This window comes from Lethenteron reissneri, chromosome 42, assembly GCF_015708825.2.
Source record: "Lethenteron reissneri isolate LAM-NWPU_2019-01 chromosome 42, ASM1570882v1, whole genome shotgun sequence".
NCBI lineage: Eukaryota > Metazoa > Chordata > Hyperoartia > Petromyzontiformes > Petromyzontidae > Lethenteron > Lethenteron reissneri.
Genome location: NC_083820.1, coordinates 8,677,164 through 8,691,588, shown reverse-complemented (window position 1 = coordinate 8,691,588; position 14,425 = coordinate 8,677,164). Strand labels below are relative to the sequence as shown.

The window sequence follows — 14,425 nt, the reverse complement described above, 5'->3', positions numbered from 1 at the left end:
GGTACCGCCATAAGGATCATATGTGGTCTAGAGAAGATATTTTATTATTATTATAGTACCGTATTATGAATTTGTACTCTGCATTTCATGAATGGCCAGTGGGCAAAGACAAACGGTGGAGTTGCAGCCGACGGACGAAACATCGCTGAGTGTACGTGACCCCTGCGGAGATGGAGCGATTAAATCAGCTCTTGTACAGGTGCTGGAGGGCTTACGACATTGCACAACTGTGAGAGATGGAAAAAGCTTGGGATGGCCTTCATCCAGCAGTGGATGTATCATGGCTGATGTTGATAACGTGTATACTAGCCATACAGTAAGGTAGCAGTTTTTTTAAATATTTATAATGGTTATTGAGCACAGGCACAAATGTCCAAAAACACAAAGCAGCCAGCAATACACAGAAGGAATTTCGGTTGTAATAGATAACATAAACACATTTCGTGAATTGAGAAAGGTTATTGTAAGAGCATGGTAAATGAGACGATGGGAGGGAATTCCAAAGTCGAGCAGTGCGAGGGGTAGCAGCAGCTAGAGAAATGTTGTAACCTGCAGTGTGGTGAATGAGTGGGCGAGTGCGTGTTATGGTGACCTGCAGCGTGGCGAGGTCAAGGGTGAGTGAGTATTCCTGTGACCAGCTGTGTGCTGTGTGGGCGAGTGTTTGGTGACCTGCAGTGTGGCGGAGTGCCTGCGTGTTATTGTAACCGGCGCTGTGGCGAGTAAGTGGGCGAGCGAGTGTTACTGTGACCAGCAGCGGAGGGGTTGAACAGTGTGGACGAGACAAAACAGTCAGTCTGTTCAACCGAGTAGAGGAATCGATGAGTAAAAAAAGTTCACGGGAACAGTCCGTGTCCTCCCTGCTCAAGCAGAGCAGAGCGGGAACGCTTGCATTATTTATGCCGCCTCGTGTGCTCACGTTCCAGCGGCCAAACATATAAGATTCTCACTGTTGCCCATTCGACAGGGTAGGCTGCACATCTGCGTCCAGGTAACCTGTACAGGTCTGCCAGACACATTCTAATCTGACATATGAATGAATGTAAAAGTGCACTTATCATCATCATCATTGTCAGGCACGATCGAACCACTGCTGGATGAAGGCCCCTTCAAGCCGCCACCATCTCTCTGTAACAATCCATCCAGCACCCGATGTAAAATCGCTCCATCTCCGCAGTGAGTGTCCTCATTAGGGACGTGTTCCTCTCGTTTGGCTGCCACTCTGTCCTCAGTCTCAACCACCAGCCATCATCCCAACAGGCAACGAGTCCACTTACTTTCCTGAATGGTCAACAAGGTGTCTGTTAACTTGCTTATGTTTCCTAATCCGCGTGTTCCTTTAAACTGGCATACTGACAAACTATATTTAGATAAGCTGGTGCTCCCATTATTTGGCAAGAATATTTTTTGCTAAACTTATACATGTAAAAAATAAATCAATTTGTTAATTTGTTGCGATTACATTTAATAACTGTTTTTTTAATGCAACAAAGTCTGTCTCCCTTGCTCACCACCTCAACTTTCCCAGTGACTGACATGGACACACGTGACCTGTCAGATAAAAAAACGAAATATACTAATGAAGTTAATCCACATTTTTACGTACAAAACCACGGTGAAAATACTCAAACAAAGGTTTATTCGACGTAGGTCAGAGGTTATACGTTGGACACAAAACTCATCATGAATGCCGTACATCCTTGGTTCCCTCCGAGCAGAATGAGCACCGACTCGACTTTGTACGGGCAAAAAATGACTCAAGTTAGCGCCGTGGCAGCAGACTGACCTGCAGCCAAAAAAAAGCAACGTGTGCTACTGCATTGGCAGAGGTGCACAAGCCCGCGGAGCAAAAAAAAGTCAACACAACCACCATCAATAACACCGCCTTAATGGGAGAAATATATATAATAGGTATTCTTAGGTTCTTTTCGGTTAAGTCACGTAGGTAAAAAATAAAAATTTATAAAAGTAAAATAAAAAATAAAATAAAAATCACGACGTTTCGGAAGCAACACAAGCTTCCGCTGTGACTGTTCCACCTGAAGACGGAAGCTTGTGTTGCCTCCGAAACGTCGTGATTTTTATTTTATTTTACTTTTATTAATTTTTATTTTTTACCTACGTGACTTTACCGAAAAAACCTAAGAATATGAATCCTTGCAGTCACGAAAGCTTCAAATCTAGAAATATATAATAGGCGACGCTTTAGGCAAATTTGCCTTACTCATTGCAGTGAGAGATCAAAAAGGGTTATGGCCTGAAATGTCACCTTACTTATATTTATTTTTTGACATTGCGGGCAGTCGGTTTATTGACGAATGTGTTTTGAGTATTTTTTTGTACTCGCAGGCAAACAAATACGCTTCTCACAATGTGAGCAACAGGACATGTGACAAGTGACCCAGTGACACGAACAATGAATGGGGTCGAGGTTTAAATCAGCGTACAGTGGCCCTGCCTGTGAATTTGTGAATGGACATCGACCAGCACCTCCCTCTCTCCCCTCTCCCCTGGCAATAAGCCAGACAGGTGTTTGCATTTTACCTACGGGGTTTAGTGAATTATTCATGCCGTATTGACTGCTGCTGTGACCTTGCTCCCTCTAACTTCAACAAAAGCCAAACGGACAGTGTCTGGGTGGGAAAAAACAACAACAACCACAACAACCACAACTCGTAACTGGCATACCACAAGCGTCCGTGAAGTGCAGATATTAGAGACAGAACGAGGAGGCATCAAGCCATCCATCAATTACAGTGACAAAACCAAAAACCTGAAACACAATTGTCAACAACACTGCCCCTAAAAGGAAATATATATAATAGGCAGCGTTTTAGGTAATGGCTCTTGTTGATGTCTCGGCTATTAAGGAGGCCTATTTCCCCGAAATGGTCCCCCAATTATATATTTTTAATTTTAGAGGAGTGTTATTGATGAATGCGTTGAGTTGTTGTTGTGTGTGTGCACCACTGCAGACGCAGTATCGCCAAATAACGAATCGATAAGAGTAACATCGGTTTTTAAATCATGATACACGCACTCAAATAACGTAGTGTAAGAATTCAAGTTTTTAACTCACGTATATTGTCTTATTCGTGGGGCGGGGGCAGAGCGGTTCAAGCGCTGCGCTTCGAACGTGCCGATTCCTGGTCTCGGCGGGCATAAGTGGCGAGTGGTCACTCTGACCCAGTCTGGGGCCTCCCCCATTGGCGGAGTTTGGGGGTGGGGCACGGGTGGCCAAGGCCCTCCCACCGCAAACTGGACACCTTGAATAATTTTCAATTAAGATTAAAAATGCAATAACATGCACCGGCAATTCCTAATGTGAGGGACAGAGCAAAGCCCTGCACCCCTCCATCCCCCCCAAATATACGAGTCAAACTCCACCTATGGCATCCCCCCACTTTCAACAAACCAGATACCATCGGCACGAAGTGTTCCCGAAAAACCCGTGTCACCGTCGTGCCGCGGAGAGGCTTTCCACCAGCAACAGACTGGCCAAGGCGTTTCAATCACCAATCTTACAGAGACTCGTCGGCATGCGCTCCGCTGCTCGGGCAGGTTTGACGTGACCCCCCCCCCCCCCGCCGCAGCAGCTGGAGGCACTGCAAATTTACCCGAATCGTGATTATTCATCGAATGTCCCGGGGGGGGCGGCGGTGGGGGGGTAAGCGGGTTTGTGAATCGCTGCATCCCGCGCACTCATAAACAGAGGCTTTGGCATTCATATTCTTAGGTTCTTTCGGTAAAGTCACGTAGGTAAAAAAAATTTAATAAAAGTAAAACTAAAATAAAATAAAAATAGAAATCACGACGTTTATTTTTATTTTATTTTTATTTTACTTTTATTAATTAAAAAAAAATTACCTACGTGACTTTACCGAAAAAACCTAAGAATATGAATCCTTACAGTCACGAAAGCTTCAAATCAAGAGGCTTTGGCAGTTTTCATGTATGTCATCAGAATCACAAAATAACAATTTTTGCCGCCTCAAATAGCCACGGAGTCTTAACGGAGGAAGGAATTTCCAAAACAAATAAGGGTGAAATTCCACCGGCAGGCTGGCGCAAAAACTGCCAATTTATACAAAATGCGGCGGCTTGGCAAACTCGCAAATATCTGTCAGCTCAACAAAGCCGTTGCCAGGTTGATTTGGAAATACAGTAATTGCCACATATCCGACTTGCTGTGGTCTTGAGGTGCAGGGGGGGGAGTATGTGAAAAGGACAGCTATTGTGAGCATAGATAGACAATGACAGCACCACAAAGCGTGCACAAATAGGTGACTGGACACAACTAAAGTGCAAACCGCTTTTAGTCGTGGGAACATGCTACACAAGTAAGTGAATGTACACAGGATAAACAATACGTTGCTCGATGTGAAAAGGCTCGAATTGGGAGCATCTGTACGAAATCCATTATACGTAAAACATCGTCAGTCATGGTCAATCCGCTGCTGGATGAAGAACTCCCAAAGTCGCCTCCATTTTTCACGGTCCTGCGATGTAATAATCCGCCTAGCACCTCCACACACGAGCACATTTCACTGGAACGTGTAGGAAAAATAAAATGTGTCAACTCTTACGCGACTCGGTGCCCGCATCGTAAACTTAATCATCACCACCAGCCATCACCAACCTACTGACGGGTGAAGGCCAGAGGTCGCAACCGGGTACCCGATACCCATACCCTACCCGATACCCGGCTACCCGTACCCGGCCAGGTACGGGTACCCGTTTGCGACCCTGGTGCGGCCGGGTACGAGTACGGGTAGGCCGTGAGTCACTGGTGAGTAACCGTTTGTCACTCATTTCGGGTAGGGTACGGGTAGGGAACGGGACGTTCCTCTCTACCGGTGCGTTCCATCCCCCAGGTTGGCCACTCTGTTGACAGTCTTAACCACCGGGCACCATCCCTAGACAGTGGCAAGTCCTGCCCAATCCCACCTGCCGGCCTTAACAGTGAACGTAACGTCTTTAACCTGCCGCCGCCATCCCTCACAATCCCGCGGCGCGACAAACTAGGGCGGCTCGACAAGTCGATATCAATCAATGAATCGATGTGCAGTTAACGCCTCCAAGTGCAAATTACCACCGCCGACTCACACCGCGCAGTTATCTCCTCCTCGTTTGACGACCTCAAGCTCACACGAGCTGGCACGCCGTCCGCGGGGGAGGCGGGGGGGGGCGCACACAAATGCCCTCTCATTATGCGCGAGTTTTTCGTAAAGCAGAAAAGCAAACTCGCGTCCTCTCCACGGGTCCCCTCCAGACACAATGACCTCCAGCGCCGCAAGGAGACCGCCACAACAGCCCCTGGGCACGGCCCCCTCCGTCTAACAGCGGCACCAACAACGCTTGCCAACGCAAACTAAAGTCACGGGTGCACGCGCTGCGTTTCACTCGTTCAGTAACAACGGCACCGCACATCCGACCGTCAAATATTCAAACTCGAACAATAAAGCGTCCGCACCACCCGGTGTGGTAGCATTTGAGTGCGGTGTCGCTATTACCCGCAGCCCACTTTACACCCGCACTCCGAAGTTACTTACTGATCCTCGCTCAAGCTTCGTCAGTTTGATTCTGGCTGTGGCGAGAAGTGCAGGGTGCTCCCCAACTCAAACTGAACAGAGTATTAATTGTTAGCGCAACAGCCGGCGGAGAAAAACAAGCCGAACACAAATCCATGGCTACGGCAAACATGGGTCCACCGGTTGGCAAGCGAGCGAGGAGACCCGCGCAGTTGGGGGTGTGTGGACAGAGGTGTCTCATCAAAACAAACACGAGAGCGGCAGTGTCACATCAGCCTGCCACAGCATCGACGACGCCAGATGTCGGAGGCACTCCGTGACGCTCAAGAGCTCAAAAGTGCGCAGGGAGGGGAACGCTTCGAATTACAATGAGTGACAGAAAGAAGAACACTGGGATCTGAGAACATATCCAAGGTTAAATGTTTCGGGCCATTTAGAAAAGTGGGCTCAGGCAGGAAACACGTCGCTGGGAAGGATGATGGCCGGCAGTCGAGACTCGCACTGGAGTGGAAGCCAGCGTGAATGCGCCTGATAGCACGTTTATCGAGGAGACAGAAGAGGGAGACAGTGGCTGACAGAGACACTGGATGACAGAGACACTGGATGACAGAGATGTTATCTCCCTCGCCTGGTATGCAGGGGCCATGGGTTCGGTCCAGATCCTGACGCCTGCTGTATATTTGTAGTTTGCGTGTTTCTCTCTCCCATGGTGATTTTTCTCCTTGTCCTCCGGTTTTGCCCCTCCACATGAAGAAACATGCTTTTAGATTGATAATTGCTTTTAAATTGTTTTTTTTGGGGGGGCTGCTAATATAAACCTCCCTACATGGATACGAGCCACTTCCATGAGCTGTCATTTGTGGCCAGGTCGCCTCCGAAAAAAATGAATAGTTTATCTTTTTCCGTGACATTTGACGACAGTGACACACGGGTGACAGAGACAACTCCATGCCAGGGACGATGGGTGAGAGGGCCCCATAGGTTCAACACCCAACCCCGGCGCACACAATAAAATACACAGCTCACTCACTCACTCATCACGCGTGCCAATGGCTCATGTTTCTCGGTCGCTGCTGTAGAGAGGCCCAGGGTATGAGGAGTGGGTCACGGGGGTCTCAGGGCTCGAGTTGGGCGGCGTGGGGGAGGCTCTCGGAGACTGGGCTAGCGAGTCTCAGAGGGAGGGGGGGCAAGGAACTAAGTTAGGGGGTTCAGGGACTGGGTTAGGGGGTCTCGGTGAAGGGGAAAAAGGGGGTTCAGTGACTGAGTTAGGGGGTCTTGGTGAAGGGGTTAGGGGGTCTTGGTGAAGGGGTTAAGGGGGTTCAGGGACTGGGTTAGAGGGTCTTGGTGAAGGGGTTAAGGGGGGTTCAGGGACTGGGTTAGGGGGTCTCGGTGAGGGGGTTAAGGGGGTTCAAGGACTGGGTTAGGGGGTCTCGGTGAGGGGGTTAAGGGGGTTCAGGGACTGGGTTAGGGGGTCTCGGTGAAGGGAGTTTAGGGGGTTCAGGGACTGAGTTAGGGGGTCTTGGTGAAGGGGGTTAAGGGGGTTCAGGGACTGAGTTAGGGGGTCTTGGTGAAGGGGGTTAAGGGGGTTCAGGGACTGGGTTAGGGGGTCTCGGTGAAGGGGTTAAGGGGGTTCAGGGACTGGGTTAGGGGGTCTTGGTGAAGGGGTTAAGGGGGTTCAGGGACTGGGTTAGGGGGTCTCGGTGAAGGGATTAAGGGGGTTCAGGGACTGGGTTAGGAGGTCTTGGTGAAGGGGGTTAAGGGGGTTCAGGGACGGGGTTAGGGGGTCTCGGTGAAGGGGGTTAAGGGGGTTCAGGGACTGGGTTAGAGGGTCTCGGTGAAGGGGTTAAGGGGGTTCAGGGACTGGGTTAGGGGGTCTCGGTGAAGGGGGTTAAGGGGGTTCAGGGACTGGGTTAGGGGGTCTCGGTGAGGGGGTTAAGGGGGTTCAGGGACTGGGTTAGGGGGTCTCGGTGAAGGGAGTTTAGGGGGTTCAGGGACTGAGTTAGGGGGTCTTGGTGAAGGGGGTTAAGGGGGTTCAGGGACTGAGTTAGGGGGTCTTGGTGAAGGGGGTTAAGGGGGTTCAGGGACTGGGTTAGGAGGTCTCGGTGAAGGGGTTAAGGGGGTTCAGGGACTGGGTTAGGGGGTCTTGGTGAAGGGGTTAAGGGGGTTCAGGGACTGGGTTAGGGGGTCTCGGTGAAGGGATTAAGGGGGTTCAGGGACTGGGTTAGGGGGTCTTGGTGAAGGGGGTTAAGGGGGTTCAGGGACGGGGTTAGGGGGTCTTGGTGAAGGGGGTTAAGGGGGTTCAGGGACTGGGTTAGGGGGTCTCGGTGAAGGGGTTAAGGGGGTTCAGGGACTGGGTTAGGGGGGCTCGGTGAAGGGGTTAAGGGGGTTCAGGGGCTGGGTTAGGGGGTCTCGGTGAAGGGGGTTAAGGGGTTTCAGGGACTGGGTTAGGGGGGGTCTTGGTGAAGGGGGTTAAGGGGGTTCAGGGACTGGGTTAGGGGGTCTTGGTGGAGGGGTTAAGGGGGGTTCAGGGACTTGGTTAGGGGGTCTCGGTGAAGGGGGTTAAGGGGGTTCAGGGACAGGGTTATGGGGTCTTGGCGAAGGGGTTTAGGGGTCTTGGTGAAGGGGTTAGGGGGTCTTGGTGAAGGGGTTAGGGGGTCTTGGTGAAGGGGGTTCAGGGGGGCTCAGGGACTGGGTTAGGGGGTCTTGGTGAAGGGGTTCAGGGGTCTGGTGAAGGGGTTAGGGGGTCTTGGTGAAGGGGTTTTAGGGGGTTCAGGGACTGGGTTAGGGGGTCTTGGTGAAGGGGTTAAGGGGGTTCAGGGACTGAGTTAGGGGGTCTTGGTGAAGGGGTTAAGGGGGTTCAGGGGACTGGGTTAGGGGGTCTTGGTGAAGGGGGTTAAGGGGTTCAGGGACTGGGTAGGGGGTCTCGGTGAAGAGGTTTAGGGGGTTCAGGGACTGGGTTAGGGGGTCTTGGTGAAGGGGTTAGGGGGTTCAGGACTGGGTTAGGGGGTCTTGGTGAAGGGGTTAGGGGTCAGTGGGACTGGGTTAGGGGGTCTTGGTGAAGGGGGTTAAGGGGGTTCATGGACTGGGTTAGGGTCTTGGTGAAGGGGTTAAGGGGTTCAGACTGGGTTAGGGGTCTTGGTGAAGGGGTTAAGGGGGTTAGGGACTGGGTTAGGGTTTCCTTGGTGAAGGGATTAAGGGGGTTCAGGGACTGAGTTAGGGGGTCTTGGTGAAGGGGGTTAAGGGGGTTCAGGGACTGGGTTAGGGGGTCTTGGTGAAGGGGTTAGGGGGTCTTGGTGAAGGGGTTAAGGGGGTTCAGGGACTGGGTTAGGGGGTCTTGGTGAAGGGGTTAGGGGGTCTTGGTGAAGGGGTTAGGGGGTTCAGGGACTGAGTTAGGGGGTCTTGGTGAAGGGGGTTAAGGGGGTTCAGGGACTGGTTTAGGGGGTCTTGGTGAAGGGGTTAGGGGGTTCAGTGACTGGGTTAGGGGGTCTTGGTGAAGGGGTTAAGGGGGTTCAGGGACTGAGTTAGGGGTCTTGGTGAAGGGGGTTAAGGGGGTTCAGGGACTGAGTTAGGGGGTCTTGGTGAAGGGGGCTCAGGGACTGGGTCAGGGGGTCTTGGTGAAGGAGGTTAAGGGGGGTTCAGGGACTGAGTTAGGGGGTCTTGGTGAAGGGGTTAAGGGGGGTTCAGGGGCTGGGTCAGGGGGTCTTGGTGAAGGGGTTAAGGGGGGTTCAGGGGCTGGGTTAGGGGGTCTTGGTGAAGGGGTTAGGGGGTCTCGGTGAAGGGGTTAGGGGGTCTTGGTGAAGGGGGTTAAGGGGGTTCAGGGACTGGGTTAGGGGTTCTTGGTGAAGGGGGTTTAGGGGGGTTCAGGGACTGGGTAAGGGGGTCTTGGTGAAGGGGTTAGGGGGTCTTGGTGAAGGGGTTTAGGGGGTCTTGGTGAAGGGGTTAGGGGGTCTCGGTGAAGGGGTTAGGGGGTCTTGGTGAAGGGGGTTAAGGGGGTTCAGGGACTGGGTTAGGGGTTCTTGGTGAAGGGGGTTTAGGGGGGTTCAGGGACTGGGTAAGGGGGTCTTGGTGAAGGGGTTAGGGGGTCTTGGTGAAGGGGTTAGGGGGTCTTGGTGAAGGGGTTTAGGGGGTCTTGGTGAAGGGGGTTAAGGGGGGTTCAGGGACTGGGTTAGGGGGTCTTGGTGAAGGGGGTTAAGGGGGCTCAGGGACGGGGTTAGGGGGTCTTGGTGAAGGGGGTTAAGGGGGCTCAGGGACGGGGTTAGGGGGTCTCGGTGAAGGGGGTTAAGGGGACTGGGTTAGGGGGTCTCGGGGAAGGGGGTTTAGGGGGTTCAGGGACTGGGTTAGGGGGTCTTGGTGAAGGGGTTAGGGGGTCTCGGGGAAGGGGGTTTAGGGGGCTCTGGGACGGGGTTAGGGGTTCTGCTCACCGTGTAGTCGCGGGGGGTCCTGGGCTTGAGAATCTGGGCCGGGCCGAGGTCTCCTCGCTGGGCCGGGGTCCGGGATTGGTGACCGGCGTCTGCCTGCGTGAGTCTCTCTCCCTCCCCCCTGGCCTCTCTCCCTCACGCGTCTCTCCTCCTGTGCTTGTCCACGCTCTTCGAGTCCACCTCTCGCCTCGTCCGCGTCTGCCGCTCTCGCGTTTCTCCTCCTCCTCCTCTCCGCTCCCTCTCGTTTTTACCTCTCCCTACGCTCTCCCCCCCTTTGATTTCCCAGCGCGGATAGGCACGGCCACTGCCCCCCCCCCCGCCTTCTTGCCCCCACTGCCCCCCCCCCCCTCGTGACGGCGAAGCTCAGCCAATCGCAGGCCGAGTTACGGCGCGTCGCGCGCTCGCCTCAGCCAATGGCGTTACGAGAAACGGATTAAGGGGAGGGGGGGTGGGGGCGTGAGGGGCGTGAGAGAGGCGGGCGGTCGCGGTTAGAATTGCAGAGGTCGCCCTGGTTAATGCTGCGATGTTGGAAGTTGATGGATTGGTTGTTTTTGTTCGCATTTGTTTTTAGCTGGTAAGGAAAAAACTTGCATGCAACCTTAAGCCGATTTACAACAATGACCCACGGAGGGCCTTGCTGATAAAATTAAAGTAAGTGACAGCGATTGAAGCATTAAATTGCGTTCGATGAAAACATAATTAAAGTCGTACACCATTTCAGTAACACTGACATATAACGCCAAATAGCGCGGGGTTTGCCAATGCGGAGGTGTGTTGACGATATTTCCACGCTGTATGCTTAACAGTGGACGTTAAATAGCCCCTGGATGTCATTCGACACGAGAAAGCCATTGTGTGCTGATGTAACATGAAGATATTGTACCTGCAAATAATTACATTTTGACTGTTATATGTACGGAAAACTGTAATCATCGCCCCCTACTGGCAGAGTAAAACATATTCCTGCGGAGGGAGCTGGTAGGAACGTTGGGTTGCTCGGTCAATGGCCAGGGTCAACGGCGGCGTGGTGTATTCCGCAAATATGGCCGACTGTGAGGGCGGGCACAAGCCGGCGTGAGTAGGTGAAACGTTGAGCTTTATAAGGGCACCACGGGGTGACCAGCCCCTCCCCACCCAGCCCCACCCCTCCCACCCCCCACCCAGCCCCACCCAGCCCCTCTCCACCCAGCCCCTCCCCACCCAGCCCCTCCCCTCCCTCCCCACCCAGCCCCTCCCCACCCAGCCCCTCTCCACCCAGCCCCACCCCTCCCATTTTTGGATGCACGACGGACGGACACAATAATCCCCTGTGGGCTGGTGTAACCAGGAGGTTCCTACCAGTATAATAATGTGTTGCGATGATTAAGAGTTGCAAAACCCATTGATCTGCAACGAAAAATAAGAGACAGCTGTGATTTAATACTATTCTCAAAACCCTGTACTCGGAGCACTAAATGTAATCTTTAAAAATAACTAAAATATGTATTGTGAGGGATTAAACAAATTATAGGATTTCAATAACATTCTGTCGAACGAATGATAATAGGCACGCAGATTGAACAGTTATAGTGATTTTAAATAAACCGTGTCAGTCTTGACCATTGAGGACATCACTTGAAGAGGTATGCATAAATTATTTTGTAGTAGTAGTATGATTATAGAAGTGAACGTTGCTTCGTTATCCGAACGGGGATCTCTTACAGTGATTCACGTTCAATTGGGTCACAACATAATCAGAAAACGCACCTGTATTTTCACGTAAAATGTATTTATTTACGCATTACATCAGCTGCAACCTCGACAGCATTGGTTCCCGCACCTCCGATGTAGCACGGTTGGCCACGTACGGTGCGAAAGAAGTTCAACGTACACGCATCAACACAAACCTCTGGACCGGCTTCTATATATCCAGTGTCTTGACAGCAAAGTCCTGCCTGCTTAAATGCTGGTGCCTTGCCAGTCCTGGGCCTCCTCGAAGTTGACTCACCCTTTAACGGATACTGAGTGCAGAGCACTTGCCCAAGAGTCTGTGTTGGCCATACGGGTGATATTTGTCTCGGATGTATGTACTACAAGGCCGTAGCCATGGAGTCAACATTGGGGGGGACCAAATCTTCCAGGGTGTCTGGGGGTCCCAACCCAGACAAATATCGAAATTTGAAAATCTAATTTCCTGCCGAAAATATTTAAAAATTCACTAACACATGGGATAGACTTTTTATTTATTTTTTACAATAATGTCTAATAGTGTATTGTATTACATTGCTCTGTTTTAACTTGTTTTTTACCATTGTATGTAATGGCAGAGAATAGGGATCAATAAAGTACAACCATAACCACAATCATATAAACATAAATCTATGCATTGATTTATATGAAGACAAGTCCAGATATTGTGGCCAAGGTTTAGCAAATTGTGTTTTTATTTACATAGCATAGCAATTATTTTTTATACATAATATTGGGGGGGGACATTTTGAGCATATTTGAATATTGGGGGGGGATGTGGGGATGTGTCCTCCCCAATATATTATAATTACGGCCTTGATGTACTACGTATGTTGAACCTCTTTCGCACCGTACGTAGCCGACCGTGCGAATCGTCGCTGCGAATGTGTGTAAATGTGATATATGTGTGACGTATGCGTGAGAGATTTATATTTGGGTGCAAGATTCTATTATACACTAGCCTTTTGCCCGTCCAAGGACGGGTGTATTGCAGTAAATCTGAAACTTGCAAGCGAAAAGCAGACCGGGACGTGATATTCATTGCGTCCATTCGTGTGCAATTTGTAAGGCCGCGGTGACACATACCTATTTCATTTAAAGGTTATAATCCCTTGTTCATCATGACGTCCTTTTTACTTCGATGTCTCAACAGCGTTACGGAGATCGCGTGACGTGAGGGTTCTGCCTTTGTCGTGAGGGTTGTAAGTTGACGCTGAGGAGGGGGGAGGAGGCGCCTCGCCCCCCCATGTGGAGTGACGTCACCCGCTAATTATTATTAATGGTAGGGGGGGTGTCCATTTCGAGGACGCCACCTGTTCAGGATTATTAATGAGGGGGGGGGGGGTCCATGCGGAGTGACGTCACCGGCTCATAATTATTAATGAGGAGGGGTGGGGAGTCCTTGTGGAGGACGTAACCTGTTCATGATTATTAATGAGGGGGGCTGGTCGACGTGGAGTGACGTCACTCGCGGGACACACAGACATTCTTGGCCCATTATCGTAGTGAATGCGGTGTGTTTCTGCGCGCGGTGTCGCTTGTGTCTGGTGTGGTGTCACACTGATGCTCGACGTGACAGTGAAGCCAGAACAACACTCACTCTGTGCAGTAGATTCTTCATCGAGAATTCCCTCCTCGATGGCGTCCAGCCCGTTCTGATCGGGCAGCATCTCCCCCAGACTCGGCCACGTTGCAGAGCTGACATTTACGTGGCCGGGAGAGGAAGCGGCTTGAGGCGGAGTCTGTCCTCTCGACCAACTGACGCCGAGGCCTCTCGCTCGGCAGGGTTGGTGGGGCGGTCAGCCATGTCTGGATTGGTGAGATGTGGTGGTGGTGGTGGTGGTAGGGCGTCACACGTACTCGACTTCACCAACCAGTTTGAGGAGAAATTCTCACCCCGCGCCGTATGGAACATTCCGGTTGGTACCACAAAAGGGCACGTGAGGTGGTAGGCAAGCCCAAGGCCCTCCATAATAATACTTTTATATAGCGGCGTCATTCACGCCGACAGCATCCCACAACGCTGCACATTAATTATATATAATGACCAAATGCCACATACGCGGTTGGCTACGTACGACGCGAAAGAAGCCCAACACACACATACATACGAAGTTCCGAGCAGCATCACAAATGAATAAACAAATCAAGAAATGGCACCGAAAAGAAAAGCACAAACAAACAACAACAGCAAAGAAATTAGGTCACATCCCACACTTAACTTCACAGCAGCAGAGGTCGTGGCGTCGTCTCGGAGTAGCAGATGCATCTGCGAGCGAGCGAGTGACGTTCGCCTTTGATAAGCAGCGTGGCCATCTGTGACGACAGCACCGCGTCATCGTAATGGACACGTGGGGTCTGTGACGTGCGTCGGGGGGGAGGAGCGGGGGGGTAGAGGCGGGAGGGGGCCGGGCGTCATGCGCGTCACGTGTAGTGACGATTCCCGTGCAGGGTCATCAACGCCAGTGACGATTATCTGAACCAGTTCTGGGCATCCACTAGGTCGATTCAGACTAAAATAAGTGCCTAGTGCGATATGTATACCTCGCGACTAGGGAGACCAATACGGCCTGGCGTGATGTTGGCCATGTATCCCCTCGTGTGCCGTGCCAGCCTTCATAGGTGCTCGCTAAAAACACTTGCCCTGTGACAGTCTGTTAAGGCTGTACTGATAATATTTGTCTTTGTGTGTGTGGTTACCTGTGACTTGGCACCCCAGCATATTTAACTATTATTCCTTGTGAAAAAATA

General features: G+C 51.4%; 1 protein-coding gene and 1 pseudogene across 3 annotated transcripts in view; both read right to left on the bottom strand.

Annotated features, from left to right (window-relative positions):
- DTNB (dystrobrevin beta) overlaps positions 1-10,222 on the bottom strand; it is a 69,223-nt gene extending 59,001 nt beyond the window's left edge. Inside the window, exon 1 of one of the 3 annotated variants that reach the window (XM_061568831.1) lies at positions 9,950-10,222. The gene's annotated coding sequence lies outside the window, so the exon portion shown is untranslated. Of the gene's footprint in view, positions 1-3,076; positions 3,140-5,549; positions 5,569-9,949 lie in introns of those variants that run through there. The other 2 variants (XM_061568835.1, XM_061568834.1) reach the window with 2 other exon arrangements.
- On the bottom strand, positions 5,976-13,344 carry LOC133352923 (uncharacterized; annotated as a pseudogene).
- Between the last annotated feature and the right edge of the window lie 1,081 nt (positions 13,345-14,425).